Source organism: Ananas comosus, linkage group 2, assembly GCF_001540865.1.
Source record: "Ananas comosus cultivar F153 linkage group 2, ASM154086v1, whole genome shotgun sequence".
Taxonomy (NCBI): Eukaryota; Viridiplantae; Streptophyta; class Magnoliopsida; order Poales; family Bromeliaceae; genus Ananas; species Ananas comosus.
In genome coordinates this window covers 3,704,595-3,719,636 of record NC_033622.1, presented here as the reverse complement: position 1 = coordinate 3,719,636, position 15,042 = coordinate 3,704,595, and the positions used below count along the sequence as shown (strand labels likewise).

Genomic DNA, 15,042 nt, shown 5'->3' with positions numbered 1-15,042 from the left:
AAAATTTTGAATTTTCGGGAGATCCGTCCTTCGGATTTGTGAACGGACTGCGCCAACACGTTCAGCACGATCGGGGCATTGAACTCATGATTTTCTTTTGCTTGATATGGTCGCCGATTTACAACGAAATCCATCCCCTCTCCAATTTTCCAAAAACCACACATATATATGTGTAAATCCAATAAACCCCCTTTTTCCCTAAAAATTGTGTCACGCCCTGGATTTCAGCTGAAGCTCACCAGTCGCGTGCACAAACCCGCCGTGTACACCATAATTCAAGTATATACCAGGCGTCTACAATCAATATAGTAAAAGCATTCGATTCTAACCAGGTAATCAGAGCAAAGCCTAAAAGTTTAACTTATACAACCCAAAACCTTATTACAACAGATAAGAACAAAGTACAATTTACATGATCATATTATACATCACTGAACTAAACTACATAAACTGATAAAGGTTGTCTAGTAAACGTCCAGAAGGCTTTAGCTAGCCGCTGACCCCTCGCCAGGAACCCTAGCCTTTCCCGCTGTGGAAGACTCTGTAAAAAAAACAACAAAGAGGGCGTGAGAACTATTAAACAATAGTTCCCAGTGGGTAAGCCGCCGAGAGTGGCGAAGTACACCACTAGGTCAACTGTGGCATGAGTAAATAGCAATAAATAAGCAAATAAATGCAACAGGTACGAAAGTAAACCGATCATGCTATTTGCTCAAAAATAAATATATATATCACAGGTGTAGGTACTAGTTTGTCATGATAGATTCTGCCATTCATGTTAGTTAACAATTTAACTAGTCATATGCTAAAAGATATGCGAGATAATTCAGGTTTACTGAAATCACTGATAATTCAGGTCTACATTAGCAATAATGAAACATGCTGTCATTAGGTATTTGACTAATCATATGCCAGATTGTTCATCATTACAAAATAACTGATGATATCTTCCTACACCCGTAAAAGTGTAACACACAGTCACTATGTCACTAACGTCAAGATGTCAACTGTCTAGCTTGTTCCTCAATAAGTTCACTCGTTATTTAACTGCTCAAAGTTTGAATCTTGTAAGACCCACCCGAAGGCTGTCTGTCATGGAGACCCACCCGAAGGTTGTTTGGCCTTAAGACCCACCCGAAGGCTATTTGGCCTGAAGACGCACCCGAAGGCTGTCTGGCCCGTGTCGCGCCTAATGGCCCCGTGGGAGTTAACACTACCCATGGCAATCCATTTTGGCGCTCACTTCATACATAAGCGAGCAATCTGTCGCTAAGCCACACCAGAGCGCTGGCTTGGGGGGCGTGACCCCCACAAGTATGCGCGAAAAAGCACAATGGCATGCAAGCCGTAATCCATAGTACAAAATATCACAACGTCATCACGTCTCTGACATGGAATCTCGACTTGACCCAAGGTCGACACGGTAGTACCCAAACGTAAGCCACCATCAACAACTTGTTGACATAATTCTACCAACAGCTAGGATAACATAAGAAGTTAAGTTTACCTCATACTAGTGATTCTATCAGGCTACACTTGGACACTCACTCATAGTCTTCTCACTACTCCTTACACATAAGGAAAGTGGTTTACTGAAGTCGTATTCAAAGACTCATGGCACATATCCTGTAGTTCAATGTAAACCTCCACTATCTGGAGTAAACAAATACTATGCAATTACATCTACTTGACTATACAAGCATGTTATCATATCCAAATCTAGTTATTTACTAGATTATAATCAGTTGTATAACCTTCAAGTTATGCAGTCATACTCAATTCTAGTTATTCAACTAGATCATATATCACAACATGAAATTCAGACTAATCTGTCATGTGAAAGCAGGAATTAACTGGTTGATACAAGTAGATAAGATGCGCGATAGAATACTCTTCACATGATCTCTATGCCATTCATTCTACAATTATGAATGCATACTCAAACAAATGCCTTTACGTGATATATTCAGAGTTTAGCCATTATACTTGCCATATAGAATTGCATAGTTTAATCCTAAGTGCATCATTCTCTTTGCTATTCAACTGAGCTAAATAGTATATTCACGATTTTACCGTTATATCCTCTTGAATGACATCAAGTTAAATTGCTTATGCAAGCTACCAATATCATGAATGAGTTTAGTCTAAAACTAAACCTTTACTTCCATCCAGGTTGAAGCACTTCAACTCGGCTTGATCCCGCTCAAAAGAGTCTCAATATTCAGCTCAAAGTAATCACTAAACCTGTTGTTAATTAAGTCTCAAAACTACATTGAAAGTAGTGCCACAACGTCCAAATCGGCAAAATCCTCACCTTATACAAGGTTGTAGCTCGAATCCCTGATTTGGTTCACTTTAGTACCTCAAGTTTGACCTCTAAAGGCTCTCCAATAGCAGCCGGAGATAATCCGAAGGTTCGTCGCAACCTCGCTGCGAACAATCGCCAAAACGACATCAAAACACTTTTATACTAGATAGTATAGTCGGAATCTCACTTAATCAGTTTTCTAACTGAAAATTCCACTTACCCCTAGTTGGAACACCTTCTAAACCAGCTCCCAAGGTCACAAACTCAGCTTAAATCGATTTGGAAACCCGCTGCAAACAATAATCCCAAAACCACTCCTCAATTGCTGCTTTAACCCATCTCATTCCAGCTGGTAGCAAGAATCAAGAACCAACATCAAAAGCTATCACTAATCTCAATCTAGAGAGAAAACTAGTTAGTTTACCTCACTAGACTTCAACTCAGCTTCCCTGTGAGTTGAAGCTGCGAAAATACCTCCCCTGCGAGTCCTTTCCACCCACTCGTAGCTGCTCCAAAGCCCGCAAACCCGCTAGCGCGAAGAACGGTGAGAAATAGGTGCAAATCGGCGATTTCTACTCAAAGAGAGAGAAATCCTAGAGAGAGAAAATGAGATAGATGCAAAACCACTTCTCAGAGCTCTAGCATCCTCCACAAGGCTGTAGGAGTCGTGCTGGGGTGATAAGGATAGGTATAAGAAGTGAAATTACCAAATTAGTCTTGCTGCCACGTATCTGCCATTGTGTACCGGTACACGATGATGGCTGCACCGGTACACAATGCAGAATTTCGCCAGAAATACACTTTCTTGCTTCCGGCCATTCAATCACTTCTCTAACTTGTCCAAAAATTTATCTAAGCCCTTTAGAAGGTGTAGGGTAGTTCCACTTATCATTCCCCACACTCGAACTTCGCAATTGACCAAATTCAGAGCATTGCAATTGAATAGTGCATTTGCGTTGCACTTTTTCATTTCCAGTTATCTGCTTGCTCCAGTAATTTGTCGAAGCCTCTCAACAATCTTTCAAAAGTTATAGAAGAGTTCCCATAACTATTCCAACCCTTGAACTTGCCAGTAGGCCCAAGATTCAGTATATGACAAACTGTGTATTAAAATCCAAATCCGTTAGTGCCATTGGGTCCAGGATGGTCGAACCATTGAAAACGAGCTATTGGATCACTATGAACGAAGTCCAATACGCACCAGAAGCCATCTCCACTGATTGGCCTTTCCGGAAAACCCGAGTTATTATTCACTTAAGTTATTACTAAAGGTCGCGTAACTTCTCCATCTTAACTCTTTTCTCCTGAAACTTGATGAGTGCTTATGTAATTAAGTTACACACAAAAACATAGTCAACAAAAAGTTTAACTACACAATCAAATTCTCAGTCCTTACATTACCCCCCCTTAAAGAAAAGTTTCGTCCCTGAAACTTGACTACACACCTACCGTAATGAAATTCGGATACCAAACCGCTATTGTGGTTTCTCCTTTGAGTATCGATGCTACTCCCAATTCAAATTTCTAGCCTTGAATCTGGAAAGATCAATCTCCGAAGGAGGGGAGAATAAAACTGCTGTTCCACTCGGACGAGGCGAGAGAAAACATACCAACCCAAAATCTATGGACCAAGGCTCACCGGGATCAAGACCATCCTATAACCTGCGGACAAAACAGTTCCGCAACCAGGATTATCTGATCCCAAATCTGCCAAATCTGAGATAATAATTCATCACTCAGAAGCTCTAGGTCCACGTCGAAAGTTCACATAGAAAAGTGCGGGACAACACCATAAGTCTGGAGTATATTTTTGTAGGTCGAAACGACACACTCCGATTAGCCAACAACGTCAACCAGCTCACTACGAGCGAATGCGTATCGTTGCCCTAAAACCTGAGTAAAAAACACTCACCTCGGAGACCAGTCTCCCACCAGTTAGATATACAAAGAGTCGAAGTCAAACCCTTAGTATCGAAAACCCACCGACGGTATTCGACACTCCTAGGTCCAAGGCTTCACCTTCCGCCTGACCAAAAGGTCCAAGGTTGATATTACCAATTGAGCTCGACAATTTTGTCTCCTCAATAACTTAATGCGGTACAATCAAACCAACATATGCTCCATGCAAGTCCATCACTTGACGCACAGGGTTGCCAATCGCAATATGCGATAATAACCATCGGTGATGCCCAACACTTGTCTCTACGAGACCCTATCACTGCCGTCCCAAAGGGACCCTAGTGATCGATGTTCCCAGCAACACCAAACACCTGTCTCATTGAGACCCAAGCGCACCTGTCACCAAATAACCGGACAAGCATCCATTTCCAAAGTTTGCACGATAGCCAAGTTGCAAACCTTATACGCTAACACCTACCGCGATAATCAAAGCCAATAACCATGCTCAAGCCACTCAACAATCATGATTCCGAACCGCCCGGCAAAAAGCCGAGACTACCAACCAACGCAAACCTTTTAGTTGTGATCGACCCAATCCAAAAGTCCCAAATGGGGAAAGGTATTTCGTCCCAACTTTTGACAGTATATTATCTGCAACTAATGTACTTATCAAAAGAAAAGCAAAATACTCGAAGATCTACTATCAACAAGAAGTTGGAAGCCCGACACATCGAAGTATCAAGCCACCTGATACATCTTTACTGAACCAAAAGTTCACAACCAAAATCGTCGAAGCATCGACATTGCAAGTCGACATTCGAAATCAGATCAACCTTGAACCGACTCACTAGGAGTCCCTTAGCTTTAAACATCCAAAAACTGTTAGCGACACTAAGCCGCGAACCGCACAAACTGTTTTCCGATCGCTTTTTCGGCAATCCGAGGACACCTCGACACTCCTGTATGTGAGCACGATGATTCCTGATCTGTGCAGAACATCGTGCTCACCTCCATTGGGATCAGCGAAGCCTCGGTTTGCGTGCTAAGCATTGTTTAGGCTGTGCGCGCTATTTCGCTGAACTTCGCATTGCTCCCGCGCTCGCCACAGTGGCCGGCCGTGCGCCAAATTGTGAGCACGGCCTCCGGCACATCGAGAACTGTCAACGGGTGTCTTGGCCAGGCTAGAAAGTCCTCAGTTTGCGCTGTCAGGCCGTAAAACCCTTAAAATCACACAAACTTGTGTGATTTTGTGTAGTCGTAGGGGCTTTTATGCAAATTTATATTCCATGGTTGCTGTTGGCAGTGTGTACGGGCATCGGGTGACCTCTAGACTAGTTATCCAAGGCCCCAGGCCTTTCCGAAAATCGAATGTTGATTTTCGGTGCGTTTTTCGGTGAAATCCGCAGATGGAATACGATTTCGGTTTGGAATTCTTCCGATGGTGCCTCACGAAAAATTATATGGTCGCTGAGCCTTGTTGGCCGGTCACTCGTGTCGTTTGAGGGTTCGAAAACGACGGGTGAGCGATGGTGGGTTCCGGTGTCGAAATTGACACTTTCTGGAATCCGGATCGGAATGATTATTCGACAATAATCGTTTTGATATGAGGATATGTGTTCGCTGCCTGGTCGCATAAATAATTGTGTTTAGTGGCAGCGGGTGACTCGTAGCACGAGTCGGTGAGTTCCGGGATAGTTCGTGGGTCCCGGCAGAGTCCCGGTGCGAATTTCGGGACTTCCGGCGTGTTACGGCAGTCGGTTTGGGAAACCGATTCCCGTGGGTTTACATGTGGGGATTGTGAGTTAGTGGTTAGTATAAGTTTGTTGGATTCTAACCCGGTGGACCTTTCGTAGGTCTGGTTGATACTCCTCCGTAGTCGGGAGACCAGTGCCGTTTACGTACAGATAGGTACTTCGACCCGACGTCGGTACAATGGTGCACGCTCGGTGACATCTTCTTACCCTTGTTCTCTTGTTATTACTTTGCATATATATATCGTGTTGAGCCTAGCACCTTTGTTACTCCTTTTGCGCTCTACTTAGTTGTTTTCATGTCTAGCATCATAAGGAGGAGTTGAGCAGGTTTATGATTACATATGAGATCGGTGACCTAATCGGTCGGTTCTTGTATCTCGTCCTCTGACCTATTCGGTCGGTTCACTACATCTGATATTGTGACCTATTTTGTCGGTTCGACTACTTGGCGACCTACACGGTCGGTATACCCTGAGGGGTAGGATTGTCGGCTAGTGGCTGACGGCTAGTTCTGGATTATACCGATACATGACGTGACATCCTTTTGACCTAGTCGGTCGGTTCTTGTATCTCGTTCTATGACCTATTCGGTCGATTCACTGCATCTGATATTGTGACCTATTTGGTCGGTTCGACTACTTGGCGACCTACACGGACGGTATACCTTGAGGGGTAGGATTGTCGGCTAGTGGCTGATGACTAGTTCTGGATTATACTGATGCATGACGTGACATCCTTGTTACCTATTGGTCGGTTCTTGTGCATATATGTTAGTTGACATCGAGTGGTCGGTACTTGCATACCTTCGGAAGGGTGTTGAGTTGTTCCGTCCTAGTTGACCTGAGTGGTCGGTACTTGTGTTCCTTATGGTTCGATGACCTATACGGTCGACATACCCTGAGGGGTAGGATTATCGGCCAGTTGCCGACGGTTGACTATTGAGTATATCAGCATTGATCGCCACTGCTCGTACGCATTTCACGTACACCAGCGGTTTGGCCACCGCAAGAGGGTGTTCTTTTCTGAAAAAGTGGTTGGGAGTGCCAGCCTGTGAGACCTGGGTGCTTTATGCGAGGGTCATATACTTTCAGACCCGGGTGCTTTATGTGAGGGTTATATGATTTCAGACCCGGGTGCTTTATGCCAGGGTCATATGCTTTCAGACCTGGGTGCTTATGCGAGGGCCATTTACAGGTTAGAGCAGTTGTGGCACAGGCCTGAGGTCTACGGACCGATATAGCAGGTTTCCAATTAGGTTGCTTTTGGACCAACGGACCAGGAACAGTATCTACTGTAGCATCTACACTAGCAGCTCCATGGCAGGATCATGGCAAAACGATGTATTCTTCATCTGGACAACCCTCGACATCCCGGCAGGAGGAGGGGGCACACCAGACCACCGGCGGACGCGTCTACATAATGACACGCCAGGATTAAGATCAATCAGCTGATGTCATCGCAGGTATAACTTTTGTTTGATGTCATAAATATAACGCTTTTCGTTACCAATGCATCTTTTCTTGCATCGCATGCATGTGTTTTTTTGGTTCGTTTAGCATCAGATCACCCTTACCTGTGAGCAAGTTTCGGGGACGAAACTTCTTTAAAGGGGGATGATGTAAGGACTGAGAATTTGGCAGTATAGCTAAACTCTCTGTTGACGATTTTTTGTGTGTATTTTAATTACAAAAGCACCCGTCAAGTTTCGGGAGGAAACGAGATAGAATGGAGTTTTACGCAATCTTTACTTTTCACTTAAAGTAAATAGTAACCCGGGTTTTCAGAGAAGTCAATGAATAGAGATGGCTTCTGGCGTGTATTGAACTCCGTTCATGGTAATCCAATAGCTCGTTTTCAATGGTTTGACTATCCTAGACCCAATGGCATTGACAGATTTTAGGTTTGACGCACGAATTTTGAGAAAACTAGATTTTATCGCAAAGTGGACTTTTGTTCTTACTTTTTAAAACTTCACGTTGCTCCGTTTTGCGTGTGGACCCTCGGGCGGGGACCTTTCTGCGAGAGAAGACTAGTTGGGAGGGACTTTGGCCGCTTTTTCGCTCATTGGAGGTTTTGGAGGCAATTATAGATTATATACTTTTTCTTATACGTGTGTGGTTTCGCTGAATTGAAGAAAGGATGGTTTTCGTCGCGAATCTGCAACAAAACCAGGCAAAACAAAATTATGGATTTGATGTCTCGGTCGTGCTGAACGCTCTGGTGCAGTCCGCTCACAAATTTGCCAGATGGATCTCCTGATATCACGCGAGGATCGAGGAGAGGTCATAAGTCACGAAACAAAAATTTTGTGAAAAGCCCTACATTTTATGTACCGTTTTGTGTGAAATCGAATATGGGGTGTGTCCGCGCGTTTTACTTGCGCTCTGAGGGACTCAGTTGAAAATACTGAGTTTCGGTGGACTTATGCGTAATTATACATTCATGTATATAAGGCTACCTAGGGTTTTCATGGTGCAAACCCTAACCCTAGCTCCAGCTGACACCCCTAGCCGCCTCTCCTCCGTCACCCTCGTGCGCCGCGTGCCTTTCGGCTGCCGTTGACCGAGCTCCGTCTGGCCAACCACCTCCTCAGCCTCAATCTCCTTCTCTCCCTCTCACATTGCCACCAAATCCTCTCCCTCTCTACTCAAGAGCTTGGTAGGGTGATCCCCCACCCTTGGGCCCTCTTCTGGTACTTCATCGGACCTCTGTCGACTTCCCTTACCGACTGCCATCGTTTTCGAGCGCGGTCGCCGCGACCTCAGCAGCCTACTGCCATCCAGGGAGAGCTCGGGCTAAGGAAGCCCCAGCTCTCTTCCCTAGCACCGCCGCCAACTAGGGCCGCTTTTGCTGCCTCCCTGGCAACCTTCCCCCGCCGACTGCCGCTGTCACCGAGTACCGCCGCCACGCTGCAGCAGCCCTGCGTCTCCGTGGGTGGGCTCGGGCCGAGCTGACCTTGCACCCCTTCCCCGGCACCGCCGCCGCCCGGAACCGCCCTTGCTACCTCCCTCTGGCCTCAAGCGATCCCTCACCGCTGCCCCGAGGTGCCCTGGCCACCGCCGAGGCCAGCGCGGAACCCCAAGCCTTAGCTCGGCCCATGCGGGCTCGGGTTGCTCTAGTGCTGCCGCGCCGCCTCCCGCCGCCGGCCAGCGCGAGCCTCGGCCTCCCCCGGTCGGCTTTATCCGCCTGCAGCCGGCATGCCGGCTATCGAACTGTTGTCGGACGTGCCCTAGCTTCCCCCTGCCCGGTAACTCTACGCATTGCAGTTTTTGAGGTGTTCTCGGTTGTTCTTGCTTTTCTGGCGATCTGAGGATGTCCCGATGCCTCCGGAGGTAAGCACGGTGATCGCTCGTCAGTGCTGATCATAGTGCTCACCTCAATTATGATCAACGGATTCCGAATCTGCATTTTCAGTGTGGTTTACCCTGAGTGCGCGTAGTTCGTTGAATTTCGGATCGCTCTCGTGCGCCCCACAGTGAGCCGCTATGCTCCGGATCATGAGCACGGCCTCCGACACGTCAAGATCTGTCAGTACATCTCTCGGCTGACCTCGGGAGCCCTCAGTTTGCGGTAACGAGCCACAATGTCACGCCTTGGACTTCAGCGAAAGCTCACAGTAATGTGTACAGACCCGCCGTGTACACCAAACTACCACATTGTACACTAGGCGTCTACAACAAGAATCAACAAAATAGTATCCACATCTTAACTGCACTAGGTAATCAGAGCACAATTAAAAGTTTAAACTTATACAACTCAAAACTCTATTACAACAGATAAGGCTAAAGCACAATTTACATGGCTTAATATACAATACTGGAGGAAACTGTATAAAGTTGTAAGGGTTGTCTATTTAACGTCAAGAAGGCTCTAGCTAGCCACTGACTTCTCGTCGGGAACCCTAGCCTTTCCCGCAATGGAAGGCTCTGTAAAAACAACAACAAATAGGGTGTGAAAACTATAAAACAATAATTCCCAGTGGGTAAGCCGCCGAGAGTGGCGAAGTACACCACTAGGTCAACTGTGGCATGAGTAAACGATATTAGATAAGCAAGTAAATGCAACAGGTATTGAAATAAATCAAACATGACATTCATCTCAAAATATGCTTATTAATAAGTTCAATGTACTAGTTCACTGTGACCAGTTTTCCCAATCCTGCTAATTGACAGTTTAACTAGATATACGTTAGTTATAGGTGAAATATTCTTACTGTCACTAAACGAGTTGATGATATCATGTAATTAATTCCTACACTAGCAAGAGTGTAAACAAACTGTCACTATACTACCAACTAAACCGGATATTAATCTTTTAGTATGCTCATCACTAGGTTTAGTTAATCAATGACATAAAGTAACCTTACTACTATGTCCAGTTAAGGTTAAGATAGCTCATGATAACCCAATTCACAATAGACTTATCCACAGTAAAGTCATAGCCGCGCCGTGCCTAATGGCCCCGTGGAAGTCAACACTACCCACGGCAATCCACTTCGGCGCTCAAATCGTATATAGGCGAGCAATCTGTCGCGAAGCCACTCCGGAGCGCTGGCCTGGGGTGCGCGACCCCCACAAGCGTGTCCGAATGAGCACAAGGGCATGCAAGCTGTAATCCATAGTATAAGTGTCCCAGTTTCATCATGTCTCTAACATGGAATCTCAATTCGACGCAGGGTCGACGTAGTAGTACTAAATCATAAACCACTATCAACTATCTGTTGATATAATTCTTTCCATAACCAGTATAACTTGACAGTTAACCTTTATTTGATAATGGGCTATATCCACACATACTCACATTAAGTCCTCTCACTACTCCCTATATGTAAGGGTAGTGGTCTTCTAAGGTTATGTCCAACGACTCGTGGCACATAATCTATAGTTCAGGATAATCCTTTACTACTTGAGGTAAACAGGAAATGTACAGTTATTTCTAATCCTTTACTACTTGAGGTAAACAGGAAATGTACAGTTATTTCTACTTGATCATGCAAGCAAATCCTCATATTCCTTTCTAGGTCTTATTAGATTACATTCAATAGAAAAACATTCAAGTTATATCATAATGCCAACTTCTTATTACTTAACTAGATCATGTTCAGAACTCAAGTTTATGCTAGTTCTAACAATATAAGTATGAAAAACAGCAACCAACTTGTCAACACAAGTATGTAAAACATGATCTAAGATACTCTTGTATGATTCTATATGGATATATAAATAAGTTCCTTATACGAGATAAACTAACAGTTCTGACACCATGTCAGCAACATGAAATTGTATACTGGCACTTCAAATATAACCTTCCTTTGTGGTCCCATAAGACCAAATGATACTTTCATGGTTAACAATTCCTCCCTCTTGAATGAAATCATGCTTAACTTATTTGTACAGGTTATTCATATCATGGATGCTGATTAATAAAACAAGAGATTTAAGTAGAATAAGCAATTCCATAATTCTTTCTCTACTACAAAGAAATACTACTATGCTTGATGTGATATCCATCTAGATACATATCTCAATTTCATCATATAAACATACATTCACATAAATATGCAATCACTTTAACTCATATTGTCAAAGGGGACATAAAGGGAATTCACCCATTTCGGGAAGGTCCGACCCACCTAATTACCGAAGCTCGCGTCGATTCTGCCAATGAAGGTAATCCGAAGCCTCTGAGTGTCCTAACAATGATTCTAAAATCAGTTAGGAACTTAACTTTAATCCCCACATGTAAATCTCACACATTCACACAATTTAGGCTAGAATCTTACTTAGTACAGTATCAATGCTTAATTCCTCGTTTTGATTCAGATTGGAGTATCAAATTCAGCCTTCGAAAGCTTCCAAAACTTAGTCAAATAAGATCAAATGGTTCACTGTGAACCTGCTGCAAGTATGCGGTAATTGCATGAAAACTGCATTAGAGGTACAACTAATCTTATCAACTAATGAGTTGGTAAGCAATTTACCTTCTAACTGATTTGGTTCAGTTCAACCCCTGGTTGAAACACCTCAAAACCAGCTCACAAAAGTCCCAACCTTCAGCTCAAAAGGAATTCCAAGGCTGCTGAAAATATATACTGAAACAGCACCATTACTCTACTATTATACTTAATATAGTATCAACATAAGGTAATTAACTAGCTAATTACCTTTTTCAAATTTCAATTTCAGTTTTTTCTTAGCTCAGGATTGAAGAATCACCTCCCAATTCTGCTTCAAAAGTCACTAACCTGCTGTAATTAGATTCCAAAACTGCATCACTACTTCACTTATACACTTAGTATATGCTGAAATTTACTTGCATAGATTCTCAACTTGAAATTGCACTTCCCTCAAATTGAAGTATATTCACAATCAGTTCACGAAAGCGTATTATTCAACTCAGAATGAATACTCTAACTGTCGAGAACATAGACCCCCAAAATCAGCATTATTACCTTATTTTATACTTCATATAGCATCAATCATGTATTTAATCAATCAATTACCTTCTCACAGCTTCACTTTAGTTTTCCCCTGGGTATAAATAGAGGAATTACAGCAAAATTACCCCTCTCTAGCTGTTGAGACTATTTTCCAAACCTGCTGGTAATTAAGGAACCAAAACACATCAGCTTCACTCCCCTAGCTCAAAACTTGAGGAACAAATTGAATAACTTACCCCCTCAAACCTCAACCCAGCTGCTTACAAAGCTAGGGTCACGAAATACCTCTCCCTAAGCCTCCTTTTTACTCCTTCATAGCTGATTCAGGCCCTCTCCTACAGCAAACCTCATAGAGCAAAGAGAAACAAGCTCAATTCCTTGCTTTCATCTTAGAGAGAGAAAACTCTAGAGAGAGAGAGAGCAAAGGAGATGCAAAACCCTCACCTCTCGACTCCAGCACCCTTTGGTGAACTGCTGGGGGTGGGCTGGGAGGATAAGGATAGGGATGGAGTGGAAAAAGACCAAATTGGCCTAGCTGCCACGCAGTTGCTGCTTCTGCTGCTGCTTGTACCGGTACAACCCTCACCCTGTACCGGTACAACAATGCAGAATGTGCAAGATGGCAGTAGCAATGCACTTCCTCGCTTCCCGTAGTCTAATCACTCTCCTACTTGTCCACAAACCTCTCTAAACCCTTTAGAGAATGTAGGATAATTCCACTTATCATTCCCGCTCATCAGACTTCATAATCAGTCAAATTCAAAATATCACATTTGAACTTCGCACTTTTCCACGTCTACAGAGCAATGCACTTTTAATCTTCCGGCTCTTTGTTCACTCTTATAACCAGTCAAGGACCTCACTTTCACTCTTAAAAAGATGTGGGCTAGCTCCAGATACCAACCCCACATTCGAATTTTGCAATTGACGGAGTTCAACGTATTAGAGTTGATAGTGCAATTGCGATGCACTTTTCCGCTTCCGGCCACTTGCTTGCTTCCGTAACTTGCTGAAAACCTCTCATAATCCTTCAAAAGTCGTAGAATAGTTCTAATTACTATTCCAACACTCGAACTTTGCAATTTGCCAAAGTTCAGTGTACTACACACAAAATCTCATTATTTACATAAAATGATGTAATTTTATGCAATAGTTGGAAGTTTTATGCAATTTTGCATCTTGTGGCTACTGTGGGCAGTATGTATGTGTGGGAGGTGACCTCTGGACTGATCGTCCAAGGTCCGAAGCCCTTCGTAGAAATCGAATATCGATTTTAGTGCTTTTTTTAGCGAAATTCATCGGCGGAACGCAATTTCGGCTCAGATTTCATCCGACGGTGTTTGATTGCCCTGAGTTTTGTCGCCGAGCCTTGTCGGGTGGTCACCATCGTTATATCATGAGTTCGGAGATGACGGGTGAGCGACGGTAGGTTCCGGTGTCGAAATTGACACTTCTGGGAACCCGAATCCGAACAATTATCCGGCGATGATTGTTTGGTTGTGTAACCTTGAGTTTGCTGCCAAGACATCAAAAAAGATGTATTTTGTGGCAGCGGGTGACTCGTGGCACGAGTCAGTGAGTTTCGGGACATTTCGGGGGTCCCAACGGCATCCCGATGTGATTTTCGAGACTTTCGGCTCGTTATGGTGATCGGTTTTAGGAAACCGATTTCGAAGATTTGTGTGGGGTTCATGAGTTAGGTATTTTGGATTTTTGGGTTGGATACTGACCCGGTGGACCTTCGTTAGTCCGATTGACGATCGTCTATAGTTTGGAGACAGGCGCGACATTAGTAACGGTTGGTGCTTCGAGCTAGTAGTCGGTGAGATTGTTTCACTTTCCTCTCCCTTGCTATTGCTCTTGTATATCAGTATTTCAGTCTCTATATGTCGGTTGCTTTTTTTTATCGTTTGTTCATCTATATCTTGATAGTTGCATGGTGACAGTTGTTATTAGACACGTAGAGCAGGCTTGCATATATTGTATATCTGTGGACCTTGGGTACAGGCAACACGCCGACTCATTTGTCGTGTGTTTTGATCTAATTAATCATGGTTCGGCGTTGTACGCCCTTGCATCTGGCTTCGGCAAAGACACTGGTTTTCTAGCGATTTTCGCATTGAGCATATTAGCATGATTTGGTCACAGCACTGTGTATTCTAGACACCAGTTGTTTGGCCACCGACCAGGGGGTGTACGTATCCGGATAGGTCATCAGTGAACGCATGAATCAAGTCAGTGTTTGCTCTATGACAGGCAACACTTGAGGTTTGCGGACCAATATGGCAGGCACCAGATTGGGTACAGTTTTGGTTTGATTACCTTGAGACATACTCATGATTGTAATCCTTACAGTAGCAGTTTTTATTGTTTACTCTATTATATCTGTTGTTATAGCTACTGTAGTTGTTCTTCATATCCTTACACATATATCAGTTTGTTCTATCTCCTTTATTTTCCAGTGAATATGATTTGCCTTCGTGGCTCTGTCGTACCCACTAGAAAATCTTGATTATGATTTCTCACCCCCTATTTCTCCAGGTGGCTCAGGCATGGAGTTGGTTCGTGGTGTGACGGGAGGACGTCCTAGCTAGGCTTCAGTAGCGATCGTCACCCTGGTTACTTTTCGTTTACGCATTTAG

General features: G+C 43.9%; 1 long non-coding RNA gene across 10 annotated transcripts; it reads right to left on the bottom strand.

Moving 5' to 3' along the window:
• On the bottom strand, positions 345–12,950 carry LOC109726564. 10 transcript variants are annotated; one of them, XR_002220560.1, is made up of 8 exons: positions 12,845–12,950; positions 12,637–12,735; positions 12,464–12,557; positions 12,125–12,208; positions 11,942–12,052; positions 11,744–11,859; positions 11,594–11,653; positions 9,645–9,887 (listed from the first exon to the last, which is right to left on the bottom strand). It is a non-coding gene; the product is annotated as an uncharacterized LOC109726564 (long non-coding RNA). The 10 variants fall into 10 exon arrangements; XR_002220554.1 differs by having other exon boundaries at positions 12,637–12,746; positions 12,845–12,872; XR_002220568.1 differs by lacking the exons at positions 9,645–9,887; positions 12,845–12,950 and adding an exon at positions 345–541 and having other exon boundaries at positions 12,637–12,838.